Source organism: Myotis lucifugus, unplaced genomic scaffold, assembly GCF_000147115.1.
Source record: "Myotis lucifugus unplaced genomic scaffold, Myoluc2.0 scaffold_163, whole genome shotgun sequence".
In the NCBI taxonomy this organism is placed as follows: Eukaryota; Metazoa; Chordata; class Mammalia; order Chiroptera; family Vespertilionidae; genus Myotis; species Myotis lucifugus.
The window spans coordinates 1,162,160-1,177,256 of record NW_005871211.1 but is presented as its reverse complement, the minus strand read 5'-3'; the positions used below and the strand labels follow the sequence as shown (position 1 = coordinate 1,177,256).

Below are 15,097 nucleotides of genomic sequence, written 5' to 3'. Positions count from 1 at the left end.
GAATTGGGGGATTTTTTATTTTTCCCCCTGCTCACATCAAAATAGAGGAAACAGTGTGATCACTACGGTTTAAATCTGTGTTTCTCTCACTGACCTCAGATTTTACTTTAACTTTTCATTTAGAAAATTGAGTTGTTTTGTGTGGTATTATACTTTTGCCACATTTAATCTGACTTGGTTGTTAGTCTCTTCCTTGTTGATATTTTTATGTAACCAGGAGTTGTGGAAATCAGCAGTCTCTGATCTGATGGCTAGCATCTGTTTTCTACAAGTTTATTCACCAGTAGGATGGTTGTAAATAAAAACATAGAGATCTACATATGGAGGGTGTAAACAAATATTGATATACATTCCAATGACTTAACAGGATTTTTAAAAAATATATTTTTTATTGATTGCAGAGAGGAAGATAGAAACATCAGTGATGAGAAAGAATCAGTGATCGGCTGCCTTCGGCACACTCCCCACTGGGGACCCAGCCCACAACTTGGGCATGTGCCCTTGACGGGAATTGAACCATGACCCATTTCATAGGTTGATGCTCAACCACTGAGCCATGCCAGCCGGGCTAAAAGGAATTAAAAAAATAAATAAAAAGTCCCAACAGGAAATTTAGAAAAAAAGGATAACTATTGAAGATTCTGGAGCTCTCTGTAATACTTGGTCAAATATGAATATCATCACTAGAGCATACTGGCTACTGTTGATGCATGTGTATAATTTGAGACGTTCATAGAAAAAAATGGGCATTAGTATGATTTCATCTGGTAGATTTACTCACAGAGTAATTGATGGAGAGAGTTGGAAAATCGATATCTTAGCTGTTATACCAAGAGACCATATAATTCAGCACAAGTTAGGAAGGAATCACGAATTCGTTAACTAGGCCTTGTTAATGATTAGTTTCTGTTGGTTCTCACTTGCCCATTCTATGAAATGTTTCAAATACATTTTTTTTTAGATACTAATCTTACTGGGAATGAATACTAGGTCTGTGGATGAGTATTATGGCTTATGACACAGGACACATTGCTATTTGTTTCAGATGAACGTATATCATTTTGCTTAGACTTTCTGCTTCAGAATTCTATTCAGAGATGTTAGAATTGACTGGAAGGTGGAACCCACATGAAGATTGTAACTCACTACCTAGTGCCACTGGTTGTGGCAGATAGGCACCTCCCCACTTCTGAAAAGCTCTACTCTATGGCAAGCGGGTATTGAAACTCAAGGGAAAAAACACTGTAAAAAGGAACAAAAGATGTATAAAATGTCTTCAGATATAAACATGAAGTCAGAAGATTTCATGAAAATACTATGATTAACTGTCAAAATATTTGTTTTTATCACGATAAGTGGTGTTACCCACCATTTAGAGAAACTTCATCCTAAATCATCTCACTTCACAGACACAAATATGAGTCAGTGGGATTGAATCTCTTGCTGTAACTCACACAGTTTGTTAGTGGTGGAAGCAGGACCAATGCCAAAGATCTTTTGATTCTTAATCCAATGTCCCTTACCATATTCACACAAGATTGTTTCAGAGCAAATATCCACCTGATTTTCAAAATCAAATCATAGACGAAAGACTGATTTAGAGGCAGTAAATAACACTTTTTAAAAAAACTCACCGTTGTGTTTATAAAAGAGACAACCATGACTCTGAAACAGGATAAATTCCCACCCAATAATGTGTTCCACTCTATGGTAGTAACAGGCAACAGTCTGATAGATTACCTGCTGCTTGAACAAGGAATTACTGTTTAGCATTAACCCAAGTATCCTCTAACCTATAACCTCACTGGCTGTACCCAAATATATCTTTTAGACAGGAAAGGTTATTTTACAGAAGTTAATTCTCAGGAAGGTGCTACCTAGAAAACAAAATAAAATTGTCTTAAATATTAAGCACATTACAATTCAAAATAAAGCTTGACTAGAGAAAAATGCCTGTTACGTCTGGCATGTGACCTTCCTGATCTTTCTAGCCGATGCAGATCTGATGTTGCTCTGGGTTGTGTTTCTCTAATCCCTGTGTTTGCCCTGGGCTTACTTGCTCCTCAGTACCTTGCATTCCTTGTCTAGATGGGGAACGGGTATTAGGTTGCTGTTGCTGTTGCCATTTTCTTCCCATGGAGTGAATGATTTCTCTTGGGAGTGGGGTGGCTTTCTCATTTCGCCCTTTGCTTTTGATTGTGCCTCTGGACCCCGCCCTCCTCCCCTCCCCAGTATAAGGTCTGTCTTAATCATAATAACATTTTATTGTCTCATGTGGGATTTAAGCACATCATTATCACTACTCAAGGAGGATATTTTCTTTGAGAAGCTTTTAACCCCTTTGCATTTGAATGACTACTCTACATGGTGTAATAGATCCACTCTTGAAATTGGTGCCCTCTGCACTTGTCTCTGTCCAGTACAGGCAAGGTGCATCGGGTGAGATAAATTACTATTGATCTATGGGGGTGGCGGGGGGGGGGGGGCAAAGATTAAATTAAACCAAAAGAATTAGAAGTTAAAGAATTACTACCTTGCCCTGACTGGTTTGGCTCAGTGAATAGAGTGTAGGCCTTCAGACTGAAGGGTCCCAGGTTCGATTCCGGTCAAGGGCATGTACCTTGGTTGCGGGCACATCTCCAGTAGGGTGTGTGCAGGAGGCAGCTGATCGATGTTTTTCTCTCATCAATGTTTCTAACTCTCTGTCCCTCTCCCTTCTCTGTAAAAAATCAATAAAATATATATATTTTTTAAAAAGAATTACTACCTTAAATGTCATTCTATTTCATTACATATTCAAGGCTTTCCAAACATACAAGTAGCAATGACCAGGAAGCTATTCAGCTATGGTCAGATGAAAAATTGAAGGTATTCAATTCACCTTAATTTTGAATTACGAGCATACTTTGTGTTTTGGTGGCTGCTTTTGTGTGGATTAGCTACAACTATCTTCAGTGTGAAAAGCATGCATTTAGATATTCTGACAGATACTGTGCCAGAGTAGTTTTTTTGATTTATACTAAACAACAGTTCTCTTGAGACACAGCAGCGCGATATTCAAGAATGTTACACAAGATTTCACCTAATTTTAAGAATAGGGATGGGGAATGTAGACTTGAATGATCTTATAAAGGCCTATATGCCCCTGTACAGTAATTCAGTGTGATAGGGAGTCAGTACCTATGCGTCCTCCAGTCTTCATGGACCTCTGCACTCTGTAGATCCAACTGCGTATGACGTCTTGGGAGATACATGTGCTGGGGTTATACATACATGCACACCATGGGAGTGATGCTTGATGAACCTGGTCTCTGCACACCAGAGGGATATAAATTCTTGAATGTTCTATGTTTTTAAGGATTGTCTACGCCATGCACACATAAGGAATGCCAGAACTGCAGACATTTCTTCATCAGGGAAAGCTAATCACCATCCTTGGAGAGATAGTAGACTCCTTTTTATGTGGTCTTCCACATAGGACCTTTGAGTATTCATTCCAAGTTAATCATATTTCAAAATGAGTATATAGAGTCTGATTCTCAACTATATAAAAGAAAATATGAATGGGAAAGAAATCTTACTAGTCTGTATCTCCAATTAGTGGAATTACAGGTGATTTTGATTTTACTTAAGCCCTTTTCTATTCCTTTCCTAAGTAAATGAGTAGCTTTTGTCATAAAAGGATGAATTGTGAAGTCTATTATCAGATAGTGGTCCATTGGAAAAAAGTCAACAGGCTTAAAAGGCACACAGAGTGATTGTTTTTAACCTATGCCTTATGAGTTTTTTACAGTAGGAATAACTTCTTATGGGAAAACATTTTATTTAAAAAACACCATGCTGCCAAATTAAAAGAAATGTCTCCATTGTTGCTTTCAACCAGACTTAAGCAGCATTGAGAATCTCTAATTTTTTTCAGAAAGATTCTTGATCTTGCTTAATTTTTTATTTTCAAATTTTTCATATGGGAGCTAATTTGTTTCCGGGTGGATTGTTGAATGGGGAGAAATTACATTTATCTTATCTGGGTGGGGAAGGACTGAGAAGGTGCAGCCCCTCCTACTTGGTTAAATAGGAAAACCTATAGAAATGATTTCTTGTAGGTAGGTCACCCACCAAGACCAGTGGTTAAACCTCCTTCCTCCTTTTCCCAGTTCTCCGTTGGCCCTCAATTATTAATTGGCTCCAGCGTGATTTGCTTTTTAAAGTTGAAAAAGATTTTTTTTAATAAATCAAAATTGGAGAGAAAAATTTAGTGGTTTTTGCTGTCTCCGGTTTTAATTTTTTTTTCATCTTCTCATTTTAATTATTGTGCCTGCTCTTATGTAAATCTTCTTGCTAGGACTATAAACAACTTATGTTTGTCTGAGATAAGAATTATGGCAGTGTGAATGATGTACTTAGTTAAATCCTTAAATCCTTAATTTTGCCTTTTTCTTTTTTTTTTTTACTGGAGATGTACTCAAGAGTCATTAATTACCATGAGTCTTTACAATGAAAATTAACAATCTTTGAAAATTTGCTTTTATGCCCTATAGGTGTGCCCTGTTGTCAGTGTTTTCTTAAAATTCATCTATGCAGGTCCCAGATGATAGGCAAGAAAAAGAAATCACAGTTTATTTGACATCATATTGTTCCAGTGTTTCTCTGCAAGGCATTGAAAAGTGAATAGCGAAGTTAATGGGTATCTCATTTGCAGTGCATGCTAAGAATGCAATGGTGAAGTTAAAATAAGTCTCTCTGATTGCAAACGTAATACATGTTCATTGTAGGAAGTTAGAACATGTAACCACAACTCAGAAAGAAAAACCCAAATCATTCTGCTTCCTGCAGTCTCTTTTTTTTGCACATATTTTTGCTCTTATTATTTTTAACATTATATAATTTTTATTTCCTGTTTTATGACCTACTTTTTTTCACTTAGCATTTTTATAACACTTTATTCATGAAATCAAATATTCTTGGAAAGCACAATTTCAAACTGTTATCATACCAGACACTAATGTGTTTATCCTTTATTTCTGGTTATTTAGATAATTTCCTTTATTTTGTTGTGGTGATAGTTATTGTGGGGCTAAAAATAAATAATACTTTTCCTTCCACCTTCTAAGTTCTTCTAGATGAGCTAAAAATAAAATTAACAGAGACAGATTAAAAGGAGAAAATCAAATTTTAATGAATGGGCATGGGGAATTCACATAAGCATGAAAATGCCAAACGCAATGAGATAAATTTGATTATATATGTCACTTTAGACAAATGAGAAGAGGGGAGCTAGGGGCCCGAGATTTCAAAGGTGAGAATGGGTGATTCACAGGCAGTTGAGGAACAGCTAAACGTACAGGGCAGGTAAATTTTTGCTAGGTAACCCAGAAACAATTTGACTGGGCTGACCTAGTAAACAGGCTCCTATTTCAAGTCCTCTCATTCACCATACTCAATTCAAATTAGGCTGCTCATGCAAACTCCCTAAGCTTTCTTCCTTGGAATAGTTCTTTCCCTCTTGAATCTCTTAGAAGGAAGGGGGAGGGGACAGGGTCAAAGGTTCCTTTGGAGTTTTTTTTCTTTTTTTAAAAAATCCTCACCTGAGGATATGTTTTGTTTTGGTTTTTTGGTGTTGTTTTTTAAATTGATTTTTAGAGAGAGAGAGAAGCATCTATTGTTTGCCTCCCACATGTGCCCCAACAGGGGCTTGAACCCACAACCTTTTGGTATTCAGGGGGATGCTCCAACCTGTTGAGTCACCTGGCCAGTGCTGAGTTGTTATTGTTGTTGTTGTTTTTATAACCAGCTTAAAACATCAATATCCCAAAGGAAAAATTTTGGGTCTCCTTCATTACTAGTATAAATGATGCTATGATAAATATCATGCTTCTCTTTTTCCTTAAACTCAATTATTGGCTGAATGTCTTAGAAATCTTCTAGTTGCTTAAATAAAATAAATGTGCTACTTAATTACACCTGAAAACATGGAGGAAAGTCTTCATACTGATTTGTGATCTTGAGTTTAAACATACCCCTACATTTAGCTATGTTTTTTAAATTGATAATGAGTAAAAAAAACCACACACAACAAACCCATATTTTTTTATTTTTGGTTAGTAACAAAGGGACTATTTAAAATGATGTTTTCTCTAAATTTCCATATTGGGAAACATTTGATTGACTATTCACAGACAAATAAATTCTACAAAAATGACTAGTAATTATATACTCACTAAAGGCTCGGTGCACGAAAATTCCTGCACGGGGGTGGGGTCCCTCAGCCCAGCCTGCCCATGGGGAGAGGGCCTAAGCCGCCGTCTGGCCTCCCTCTGCGGGAGGTGACCCGGCTAATCAGGAGAAGGCGCCACCCCAACCACCCCATTGCTGCTGCCACTGCTGGCCGTGGCAGCTGCGAGGCCTGAGCCCCAGGCCTTACGGCTGCCTGAGCCCCAGGCCTCACAGCTGCCTGAGCCCATGGCTGCCTGAGCCCCAGGCCTCGCAGCTGCCTGAGCCCACGGCTGCCTGAGCCCCAGGCCTCATAGCCACCAGGGCTTTGTCTGGATGGATGTCCAGATGGACATCTGGAAGATGTCTGCCCTAATTAGCATATTACCCTTTTATTAGTATAGATTGTGTAAGTATTGACCTAGGTGTGTGGCCAGGAACATAAGTGAAATGCGCTCCCTCCTCTGTCAGAAGTTTGGTCTAGGAGTGGGAGAGAGTTAATTACATCAGGAATTCTGGGAATGAAATTAGGGAAAATCATTTTCCTCAAGTATTGTAAAACATTTCAAAAAAGTAACTTGGTGTTTATACTTAATGAAAGAATTGACTAAAATGCACCAAGGAAAAGTATGCACATAAGAGCATCATGACCATAAGAAGTGTCATAAAGTTGACAGTGAAACCCTAGCCGGTTTGGCTCAGTGGATAGAGCATCGGCCTGTGGACTTAAAGGTCCCCGGAGTTCAATTCCGGTCAAGTGCAGGTGCTCTGGTTGTGGGGTTGTGGGCTCGATCCCCAATAGGGGGCATGAAGGAGGCAGCTGATCAATGATTCTCATCATTGATGTTTCTCTCTTCCTCTCCCTTCCTCTCTCTCTAAAAATCAGTAAAAATAATATACCACAACTTCAATAAATCATTGTGGCATTATGTTTTTTTAAAAAAAGATGACAGTGAATCAAAAGCCTGAGTTAAGACATATTTCAATTTCAGTATCAAGGTATGTTTGAAATGTTCAAGTTTTAGTACTTGACACAGAATGCTCTCAATGTTAGTGTTACTGTAGAGTCTAGGGCAGTGATGGCGAACCTTTTGAGCTCGGCGTGTCAGCATTTTGAAAAACCCTAACTTAACTCTAGTGCCGTGTCACATATAGAAATTTTTTGATCTTTGCAATCATAGTAAAACAAAGACTTACATTTTTGATGTTTATTTTATATATTTAAATTCCATTTAACAAAGAAAAATCAACCAAAAAAATGAGTTCGCGTGTCACCTCTGACACGCGTGTCATAGGTTCGCCATCACTGGTCTAGGGATAAATTCTGGGTGTTTTCTCTTTCTTTCTTTATTTCCTTCTCTTTTTTTTTTTTTATCACAGCCGTCATTGAGTAGCTTCATTAAACTTTCCCTGTCTTCCAATCCCCTTGATAAATTTCAGCTCTTGCTGGTGATGTGTCCCAGGAGGCTTTTTCCCCTGTCATTGAGTCTCACGCTTTAGCTTTGAAACCTGGCTGCTCTCCAAACTGATGCACAGCTGTTGCCAGGCCTGATTGGGGGAGGATGGGGAGGGCCCCAAGAGGACAGTCTCCAGGAAGGAAACGGCATTGACGCATCACTTGGGGGGCTTGGCTGCACTTAGAGCTTTAGAGCTCGGGTGCAGAGTTCGGGAAAGATGCGGTACTGATGGATGCATTGTTGGGTCACTGAAGGGGGAACGCATAGGCCAGAATGGTGAGGGCTTATGAATTTATTCGATCATCCGCACACCAGGTGGCTGAGCCTGGATGGCTCCAGCACCCAGTGACAGGAGTCAGTGGCTTTTAAAGGACTTTTGGCGGGCTTTTTCTGGGCGGTGACTTCTTTGTGCATACCTGGAGGGGAGATAATGGAAAGTGATCACAGCAAGTGAAATGTGGTCTCAGCAAAGGGAATGAATGTCCATAGTAAAATGACCTGAAAAGCCAGCTCTAGGGGAGAGGTATTGATTCAATTGCTCGATCAAACCTAACCTGCATCACAAATGAAGCAAACTGTAAAATGAAGCACGTGTTAGCTTTCAAAAAAGAAAACCTAAAAGTTAAAAATGACAAAAAGTTGTAAGGTTAAAAAAAAAAAAAAGAAAGAAACCGTCATTGCTCAAGTCTGAGCAATGTTGGCATAGTCATAGATGGGCTAGTCAGCACAGCCATGATGCAAATGCCATGCAGGTGATGAAGCTGCACTGGGCGGATCGTGGAAAGGGAAGGGGTCAGATGTGAAATTTCACTCTCCATTGTAGGGAGACTTAAAGTGGAAAAATCATGGAGAGAGCCATTTAAACACAGACTTTAGAAATGTAGGGATATATAGCAGAAGAGACAACTAAATGAGATGGTAGTGAATGATATTATCACATCTTCTTGCTACAGAGAAATTTATCAAGTACGCCTGTGACAGAATAAGTTGAATTGAAGGGTTCCAGCATTTTTTTTTAATCTAGAAATTTTCTTTTAAGTTAAAAGTTGTAAGTCATATCACTGTTAAAGAGGTGTTTTTATTTTGCAAGCTAATTTTGAGTTGGGTAAGGGTCAACTGAGCTTTTTCTGTATTATGTATCTATCGACTTTACAAGATACTAGCTTTTCCTAGGGTATACTTTATGATTATGCATGTATAAAGTTACTTTTATACATATTTTACAGAATGTAGAGCACAGTTTCACCATTTGTAGTTGTGATTATTGTTACTATGGAAACATGCTTATCTTCTCTAATAATTTAGTGACAGGTGTTTGTTCAGGGACCCAAACTCAACATGATTAAAACTGGACTCCTCTTGCCCAGAAGTTCTCCCCCAACCGCAAATCTGCTTAAATTTCCAGTCCTAATTAAAAATGCACTTTATCCCCAGTTGACATGAACTTTTTGTGTAAGATGTGGAACTGCTTGAAGAACAGGAGTTAGGGAGACAGTAGTGTGAGCTGGAGCATACGGTAGAAACTTCTTGAAAGAAAGTGAGGCATGCTATGGATTCTAAGACATAGATAGAGAAAATGAAAAGATCTAAATCAGACTATTTGAAGACTATTCCAGGGACAATGGTTTGTGTTGGTCGTCTTGGTACATAATGTTGGAAAATTAGAATAGAACCAAGATGGTTCATTATTTAAATTTGGAATAGGATCAAAATCACATTTCCTATTTAGAAGGACATTAAATTCACTTGGTTATTCCTTTTATGTGGTGCCCAGAAAAATATCTGAGCATTCAGCGTGGTTTTATTTATCTTGCACATGTCAGGAATATGCTATAATCACCTTTAAGGTATCCATACCTACTTTCTTGGTCCTTGCTATGGTGTATATTCTGTGCCTCAGATTAAATTATTTCATGATGTCAGTTTTTTAAATAAATGGTGCAATTAGATTAGAGAAAGCACTGTTTATACTCTGGAGTAACATTTCTGTAAACTACAGTAACCAGGCAGTATAGGTACTCATCATCTTTGAATGTTAATAGCAAACCCAGAAGCAGGTAATAGGTTGGGAGAAAGGTTTATAGTTAGTAGATCCGAGCGGGTAATAGGTTGGGAGAAAGGTTTATAGTTAGTGGATCCGAGGGCCAGGTGAGGGGAAAGACTAATCAGAGAGCTGCATTGGGAATAACAGTACACGGTGCTGCGCACTGACAGGCATCCCTGCAGAGGCTGTACGTGTGGAAATAATTGTTTTGTGTCTTAAATGGAAGCTCTACGAAAACGGGACTTTTGTTTTATTCACTGAACGATCCCCAGAGCTTTCGCATGTCATGGCACATGCTGGGTGTTTAATAAGTGCATGTTGAATGAATGAATGGAGGCCTTGGCTGAACATTGTAAAAGGGAAGGGACGTTAAAAGAAGGAATAGCCTAACTACTAGGAAGGCAAAGGATGTAAAGCAGCCATTTCACGGCCCTAAAAAAAAAATCTCTGGAATTACTGTAAATGTCATTTACTTATGCCAGTATTGATCAACTGAGGAAGGGCAGGTTTTATTTAACAACCAAGAAGTTCCAGGAATCTCAGATTAGTAAGAAACTCAGGTTCTTTGGATCTGAATAAAAATACATTAAACTCTTATCTGTAGGCAGTAGGATCTATCTATCCTACATGTGTCTAGTTTAAAGCCACTGTATACCAGAGGCATCTGTGTGTAGAGATAAAACATATCATTAGATTAGTTTATAATCATTTCATTACTCTTAGCTTTTCATTCTAGTGATAAAGGATTGTTTTAAAAGAACCCCACTTCTAAATATTATTTATAGTGATAACGGAATTTATAAGATTATTTCAGATTCATATGTTATACCTTAAGAGTTAGGGTCATATTATGTATGCTAACCATTAATTGCTATTTTATTTAAATGTCTTTATTAAATGAGATGAATATGGTGGTTAGTAGGTGCTTGGTAAGTAGATTATAAGTACTCCCCTTCTAGAGGTTTAAATCTTTTCATGGTATTAAGTTTGGGGGGCATCCTATTAATGTATTGATTAGGTACATTTTTAAGAATGTTACCCGGCTAGAGTTCCCTAACTCTTCCCCTCAGTGTTAACTACTTTGCCAGAATATGGTACAGCCTGTTTGCTTCTTAAAGGTTTGGCTGTCACTTAAGATCCCTTCTTTATTGTATGATATTTTTATCAGCTCAGTGTTGCTGGATTCCTGTGAGAAGGTCATATGACTCTTTCTACATTATTAAAAACTTAGCATTAATTGTCAATGGAAGCCTTATGATATTCTAAATTCTCTAATCATATTTTAGATACAGTAATAGGCTCATGTTCAGTATGCCAAGACATTATTCTGTATCTTGCCATTTAAATAATTTGAGTTTATTTTGCCACCTTTGTTCTCATTTTAAATTTTGAGGCAAAATTCTGAATTGGGTCTAAATTCATGGGTATCAATCAATGCCCATATTTTCGTCAATGGGTTCCGTGTCTTCATTGATTTTGGACTTCATAAAGACCTTTGGTCCATAGACCCTTTATTCCATTTCATGTATCAGTAATTTTTAGCCTCCTCTTATTTTCTTATTCACCAGAGACCTTTGGGCCCTCACATCAGTCACTTGAGCCCATATCTTTTTAAAAAATATATATATTTTTATTGATTTCAGAGAGTAAGGGAGAGGGAGAGAGAGATAGAAACATCAGTGATGAGAGAGAATCATTGATTGGCTGCCTCCTGCCTGCCCCCTATTGGGAATTGAGTCTGCAACCCAGGCATGTGTCCTTGACTGGAATCGAACCGGGGACCTTTCAGTCCATAGGCTGACACTCTATCCACTGAGCCAAACCAGCTAAGGCAAGCCCATATCTTTAACTTCCACTGTTGCTCTACCCATTCACAGCTGTGCTCCTTGATATGGTTGGTAGTCACCTCCAGCTTTCTACACAGTCAGCAGTTATCAAGCATCCATCCCTTCAACTCCAGTGAGTGAGCTCTTTGCTGCCTTGTAGGTTGTCAGATCCATCGCACACATTTTATCCCCTCTCAGAGGCATCTAAGCCTGTTGATCACTGCCTTCACCCCACACCATAATTAGGCTGTTGCTTCTGTTTTTCTCTCTGCTGACTCTCTTTCTGTGGCCCTCTTTTTTCTGCAACCCACTCAAGAAATCCTCAGGGTTGGTGTTTTATAGGAGTCCTCCTGGGATGTTCATTTTCTCACAATACACATACTTTCAAGGAAACCTCATCAGTGCAGTGGTTTCCCAAAGGCCTGGCTTGATGGTCACTCTACCCAGGCCAGCCTCCAAGTATTTACTGGCCATCAGACTTGATATGGCCCCCAGAGTACTGATAATTAGCCTTGACTTTGAAGGGTAAGAATGTGCAGATTCAGCTAATAGTGCACAGTGTTGGCTCTTAGCTCACGTGGACATTTCATCTCAGATGTGCACCAGTTTCCTTATCAATAAGTGGTGAATTTTAAACAAAGGACACATGAGCATGGGACATGTCTATTCCATTTTCCTCTGTTGGTTTATTGTGCCATTTGGTATAAGAAACTGTATTAGGCAAAGGATAAGATTGTTTTCAAGCTTTTATTAAGGTCTCCTGGATCTCTGATTCCTATACATAAGAGTTAATTAGATTTAAATGGGCTTAATGTAGAGACCCTGCTATTGATACAGAAATACACCTCCCACCAGGGCTTTTGCTGTTGCTTTGTTTTGCTTTTTCTGCCAGTTAACTATAACTAGAATGCAAGAATAAAATGAATCAAGCTTAAATCCCTAGGAAGTACTAATATTCATGTTTGCACTTTCCACATTTTTTAAAAGAAATGAGGATATGCATAATCTCTCTTAAAATTTGACTTTGAAAAGCATTTTTAGATACTTTAACTTAAGTATAAAATTTCTTATTTTTATTTAGATGTGATCTCAGTGTTAGGATTAGCATCTTATACTGTAAGGAGAGGTATAAGAATCAATTTAAATCATCTGAAAGCAAAACATGGAGAGCTGTCCTAAAGTAGGAGTGTCAGTTAAACAGCTGCTTACATGAGTGAAGAATGATAAGATGGTCTTAGCAAGTTCTCCGAAGTCCAAGGAAACGTACATAGTACCTATTATTTAATTGTTAAAGTTGGTGAATGTTCATTTGCCCATGAGAACTTTGATCAAGGACATACTTACTTGGTGCAACAGTTGGCCTTTCAAATGATCAGCCCTCTTGGCCCATATCTCTTCAAAATACACGTTTTCTAAGGACTTATATAAATAGCCAGTACCCTGTTATGGGAACCTAAAAGGTAAAGCTTTGAGATATCCAGACAGTTGGAGCATCAACCAAAAATGAAACATCTAGAAGGATCAGGTAATGGCATGAGGGGGGAGGGTACCAGGGCATAGAGGGAACTCACCTCTTACTTCTTTTAGCTGGAAGTGTGCAAACATGCTTTCCTTGTGGGTAACCTTGAGTAAACACTTCATCACACCGTGAAATAGCTCACCTTCAGCTTACATAATGGAGACCTCACGGTCTGTTAGCCTGATTGCATCATTGGAATGTCTGGTTTTGACAGAAAGTGAGAAATTACTTACACTTTTCTTAGAAGATTCTGATAGGCAGATAGTCTTACCCCAAATCAGAAGTCTTTCATCAGTATTTTCCCCAAACCTCAACATTTCCGGTCAAAACATAATTCTCCCCTCATCCAGATTTAGGTCATCCTTATCATTTTAAGTGGAAGACCGAACCTGTATTGTTTGGAATGAGAGCTACTCTAGAATTACTCCCCGTGCAGTAATTAAAAGCCTTAATCACACAATTTCCTCATTTATACATGTTAAATCTGAAATGAGAGATTTCCTTCTCAAACACTCTTTGTGTGCCCTCTGTGTGCAACAGGATTGCACTTGGAAAGACTAGTTAAGATGGAGTTTGATTTAGTTGGGCATTAAGAGAGAAGTGGCTGGAGCGACTGAGTCTGATCTCAACGCTCAGCTTCTGCGTGCCTGGAATGCTTACCCTTCAAAATATTTGCTCTCCGGAGCAGTCAGTGGAAGGTGGGGTTTTCAGCGACTCTGGATTGTTGACCCAGAAGACTTTGGTAATGGACCGGGCTTTGGCAGAGTGCCATGGCTTTCTGGTTGAGGGAGGCCAGGAGAGGAGGGCGGGGCTGACTGTATGCCGAGGGCCAGAACTAGTCTGAAGATGTTTGCAGCCTGAATGCACCTTCTTTGATGCCTTGGCTTTATTGCTTGAGAGAATCTTAAACTGCAACATCCATAAATATGCAGTGGCTTGTAGTGACACATTTAAATGATTTTGCATCTAAACAAATGCATTCACTCTTTGCCTGGTGTGTAAAAATTTGAATGACACTTGTGCTCTGTCGGAAAGGAACAGACGTTTCCATTATAAAATCCAGTCAAGCAGAAAAGTAGCAAAGGGAGCATAAATTTTCATTTACATTCATGATTGAAGATGCAGTGAGGAAAGAAAATTGCTGGGTTCAGATTAGCCATGTTCTACTCCGTGTGACACAGGGGACTTTGTCAACACGGAAATAGTTTTTAATACATACTGATCAGTAGTGTCAAATTGTGCTTTTTTAAAAAAAGAAAATCTCACCCAAGGATCTGTGATGTTACTGATTTAAGAGAGGATGGGGTGGGGGAGAGACAGAGAAAGAAAGAGGGAGAGCCAAGAGCGAGAGACATCGATGTGAGAGAGAAACATCAATTGGTTGCCTCCTGTATTCACCCTGACCAGAGATCGAACCCACAACCTCTTTGATGTACTGAACAATGCTCCAACCAACTGAGCCCCCCAGCCGAGATGTGCATATTTTTTAACAGACCTTAAATTTTCTAAGGGTTTTTTTTTGAGTTATCCTTAAACAGATTTCCAGTATCCCCCTTATTATCAAGCCCCTTATGTATTTGTTATAACGTGGGCTTCCTGTTCCGTTACTGTGGAGACTCACAGTCATTTCTTAGCTTTTACTTGTGAGCAGCAGCCGGTATAGACAGATAGCTCAGTTGGGCCAGACCAAGATGCCATCACAAGACACTGGATTCGAGAAGTGGGATCAGACCTTTTCCAGGCGGGTTTTCTGCTAAATAATTTGTGATACGCCTTTTGGAAGTCTTAATGCAATTTCCTGCCCCAGATTCTCCTCCTTAGGAGTCCAGAAACTTAATTATTTCCGCTCTCTCAGGAGTGATAACCCCTGGCTAATTGATTTACAATAATGACATTAAGCCTTGTTTACAAATCCGAGTGGCAATTTCTAAGTTCTCAGCGGAGTGGGAACAGAGGGAGAGGGTCTAACTTAGCTGGGATCCATCCCCCCTTGAACAGATTACATGGTTTTTGAAACACAACTCAAAGTAGAGCTGGATGA

General features: G+C 39.0%; 1 protein-coding gene across 7 annotated transcripts in view; it reads left to right on the top strand.

Annotated features, from left to right (window-relative positions):
* The window catches only part of APP (amyloid beta precursor protein), a 160,694-nt gene that overhangs the window by 17,218 nt on the left and 128,379 nt on the right, over window positions 1-15,097 (top strand). The window lies entirely within an intron of this gene.